This window comes from Nerophis lumbriciformis, linkage group LG20 (assembly GCF_033978685.3).
Source record: "Nerophis lumbriciformis linkage group LG20, RoL_Nlum_v2.1, whole genome shotgun sequence".
Lineage (NCBI taxonomy): Eukaryota > Metazoa > Chordata > Actinopteri > Syngnathiformes > Syngnathidae > Nerophis > Nerophis lumbriciformis.
The window spans coordinates 8,620,001-8,625,000 of NC_084567.2; the positions used below are offsets into that span (position 1 = coordinate 8,620,001).

A 5,000-nucleotide genomic window follows, 5' to 3' on the forward strand; every position below is an offset into this window, starting at 1 on the left:
TTTTCCAAGCTAGGAAGGTGACCATGTTTTTGTGCAGTTTGCATCTGGTCTGGCCAAAGATTGTTGACAAGTGAAGAATGCGTGAATTAGATACCTCGTCTTTTGTGTAACTTATTTTTCTCCTGCCTGTGAAAATTATTATTTATTTGAACTATTTATTAAATAAACCGTTTGTTAAGTAAAGACGTGTCGTGCTGGATTGTTCTCTAAATGACCTCAAATGTGAGCACACATCAACTTTGTTACAAATACTTTTTGAAATGGAATTGTGCAACAGAAATAATTGGAAGAAACGTACATTACTGAGAACCTGAACTCACCATCTATGATACACAACTACACAAGCCTGGAGGTGACAACCACAAATCAACATCAGACAAACCAACTTACAATTACACAAACCAAATCAACAAGAGACAAAACAACTTACAATTACACAAAAAAATGGCAAAACAACTTACAATTACACAAACCAAATCAACAATAGACAAAACACATTTCAAATACACAAACAAAATCAACAACAGACAAAACATCTTACAATTACACAAACCAAATCAACAGACAAAACAACTTACAATTACACAAAAAAATGGTAAAACAACTTACAATTACACAAACCAAATCAACAATAGACAAAATAACTTACAATTACACAAACCAAATCAACAGACAAAACAACTTACAATTACACAAAAAAATGGTAAAACAACTTACAATTACACAAACCAAATCAACAATAGACAAAACAACACAGTTACACAAACCAAATTAACAATAGACAAAACAAATTACAATTACACAAACCAAAACAACAAGAGACAAAACAACTTACAATTACACACAAAAATGGCAAAACAACTTACAATTACACAAACCAAATCAACAAGAGACAAAACACATTTCATATACACAAACAAAATCAACAACAGACAAAACATCTTACAATTACACAAACCAAATCAACAGACAAAACAACTTACAATTACACAAAAAAATGGCAAAACAACTTACAATTACACAAACCAAATCAACAATAGACAAAATAACTTACAATTACACAAACCAAATCAACAGACAAAACAACTTACAATTACACAAAAAAATGGTAAAACAACTTACAATTACACAAACCAAATCAACAATAGACAAAACAACACAGTTACACAAACCAAATTAACAATAGACAAAACAAATTACAATTACACGAACCAAAACAACAATAGACAAAACAACTTACAATTACACAAAAAAATGGTAAAACAACTTACAATTACACAAACCAAATCAACAATAGACAAAACACATTTCAAATACACAAACAAAATCAACAACAGACAAAACATCTTACAATTACACAAACCAAATCAACAGACAAAACAACTTACAATTACACAAAAAAATGGTAAAACAACTTACAATTACACAAACCAAATCAACAATAGACAAAATAACTTACAATTACACAAACCAAATCAACAGACAAAACAACTTACAATTACACAAAAAAATGGTAAAACAACTTACAATTACACAAACCAAATCAACAATAGACAAAACAACACAGTTACACAAACCAAATTAACAATAGACAAAACAAATTACAATTACACGAACCAAAACAACAATAGACAAAATAACTTACAATTACACAAACCAAATCAACAGACAAAACAACTTACAATTACACAAAAAATGGTAAAACAACTTACAATTACACAAACCAAATCAACAATAGACAAAACAACACAGTTACACAAACCAAATTAACAATAGACAAAACAAATTACAATTACACGAACCAAATCAACAATAGACAAAATAACTTACAATTACACAAACCAAATCAACAGACAAAACAACTTACAATTACACAAAAAAATGGCAAAACAACTTACAATTACACAAACCAAATCAACAATAGACAAAATAACTTACAATTACACAAACCAAATCAACAGACAAAACAACTTACAATTACACAAAAAAATGGTAAAACAACTTACAATTACACAAACCAAATCAACAATAGACAAAACAACACAGTTACACAAACCAAATTAACAATAGACAAAACAAATTACAATTACACAAACCAAAACAACAATAGACAAAACAACTTACAATTACACAAAAAAATGGTAAAACAACTTACAATTACACAAACCAAATCAACAATAGACAAAACACATTTCAAATACACAAACAAAATCAACAACAGACAAAACATCTTACAATTACACAAACCAAATCAACAGACAAAACAACTTACAATTACACAAAAAAATGGTAAAACAACTTACAATTACACAAACCAAATCAACAATAGACAAAATAACTTACAATTACACAAACCAAATCAACAGACAAAACAACTTACAATTACACAAAAAAATGGTAAAACAACTTACAATTACACAAACCAAATCAACAATAGACAAAACAACACAGTTACACAAACCAAATTAACAATAGACAAAACAAATTACAATTACACGAACCAAAACAACAATAGACAAAATAACTTACAATTACACAAACCAAATCAACAGACAAAACAACTTACAATTACACAAAAAAATGGCAAAACAACTTACAATTACACAAACCAAATCAACAATAGACAAAATAACTTACAATTACACAAACCAAATCAACAGACAAAACAACTTACAATTACACAAAAAAATGGTAAAACAACTTACAATTACACAAACCAAATCAACAATAGACAAAACAACACAGTTACACAAACCAAATCAACAATAGACAAAACAAATTACAATTACACGAACCAAAACAACAATAGACAAAACAACTTACAATTACACAAAAAAATGGTAAAACAACTTACAATTACACAAACCAAATCAACAATAGACAAAACACATTTCAAATACACAAACAAAATCAACAACAGACAAAACATCTTACAATTACACAAACCAAATCAACAGACAAAACAACTTACAATTACACAAAAAAATGGTAAAACAACTTACAATTACACAAACCAAATCAACAATAGACAAAATAACTTACAATTACACAAACCAAATCAACAGACAAAACAACTTACAATTACACAAAAAAATGGTAAAACAACTTACAATTACACAAACCAAATCAACAATAGACAAAACAACACAGTTACACAAACCAAATTAACAATAGACAAAACAAATTACAATTACACGAACCAAAACAACAATAGACAAAATAACTTACAATTACACAAACCAAATCAACAGACAAAACAACTTACAATTACACAAAAAAATGGCAAAACAACTTACAATTACACAAACCAAATCAACAATAGACAAAATAACTTACAATTACACAAACCAAATCAACAGACAAAACAACTTACAATTACACAAAAAAATGGTAAAACAACTTACAATTACACAAACCAAATCAACAATAGACAAAACAACACAGTTACACAAACCAAATTAACAATAGACAAAACAAATTACAATTACACGAACCAAAACAACAATAGACAAAACAACTTACAATTACACAAAAAAATGGTAAAACAACTTACAATTACACAAACCAAATCAACAATAGATAAAACACATTTCAAATACACAAACAAAATCAACAACAGACAAAACATCTTACAATTACACAAACCAAATCAACAGACAAAACAACTTACAATTACACAAAAAAATGGTAAAACAACTTACAATTACACAAACCAAATCAACAATAGACAAAACAACACAGTTACACAAACCAAATCAACAATAGACAAAACAAATTACAATTACACAAACCAAAACAACAATAGACAAAACAACTTACAATTACACAAAAAAATGGTAAAACAACTTACAATTACACAAACCAAATCAACAACAGACAAAACAACTTACAATTCCATCCATCTATTTTCTACCGCTTATTCCCTTCGGGGTCACGGGGGGCGCTGGAGCCTATCTCAGCTACAATCGGGCGGAAGGCGGGGTACACCCTGGACAAGTCGCCACCTCATCACAGGGCCAACACAGATAGACAGACAACATTCACACTCACATTCACACACTAGGGCCAATTTAGTGTTGCCAATCAACTTATCCCCAGGTGCATGTCTTTGGAGGTGGGAGTAAGCCGGAGTACCCGGAGGGAACCCACGCAGTCACGGGGAGAACATGCAAACTCCACACAGAAAGATCCCGAGCCCGGGATAGAACTCACGACTACTCAGGACCTTGATTGAACTCACGACTACTCAGGACCTTGATTGAACTCACGACTACTCCTTCGTATTGTGAGGCAGACGCACTCACCCTTTTGCCATTACACAAACCAAATCAACAAGAGACAAAACAACCTACAATTACACAAAAATTGGCAAAACAACTTACAATTACACAAACCAAATCAACAAGAGACAAAACAACTTACAATTACACAAACCAAATCAACAATAGACAAAACAAATTACAATTACACAAACCAAATCAACAGACAAAACAACTTACAATTACACAAAAAAATGGAAAAACAACTTACAATTACACAAACCAAATCAACATCAGACAAAACAACTTACAATTACACAAACCAAATCAACAAAAGACAAAACAACTTACAATCACAAAAACCAAAATAAAAATAGACAACAACTCACAATTACACAAACCAAATCAACAATAGACAATTTACAATTAAACAAACCAAATCAACAATAGACAAAACTAATTACAATTACACAAACAAAATCAACAATAGACAAAACAACTTACAATTACACAAACCAAATCAACAGACAAAACAACTTACAATTACACAAAAATCGGCAAAACAACTTACAATTACACAAACCAAATCAACAAGAGACAAAACAACTTACAATTACACAAACCAAATCAACAACAGACAAAACAACTTACAAATACACAAACCAAATCAACAGACAAAACAACTTACAATTACACAAACCAAATCAACAATAGACAATTTACAATTACACAAACCAAATC

At 30.0% G+C, this 5,000-nt stretch overlaps 1 protein-coding gene across 1 annotated transcript in view; it reads left to right on the forward strand.

The window, feature by feature from the left end:
- tal2 (T-cell acute lymphocytic leukemia 2) overlaps nt 1–183 on the forward strand; it is a 5,839-nt gene extending 5,656 nt beyond the window's left edge. Inside the window, exon 2 of the mRNA XM_061980368.1 lies at nt 1–183. This exon is cut by the window's left edge and continues 778 nt beyond it. The gene's annotated coding sequence lies outside the window, so the exon portion shown is untranslated.
- Nucleotides 184–5,000: the final 4,817 nt, after the last annotated feature.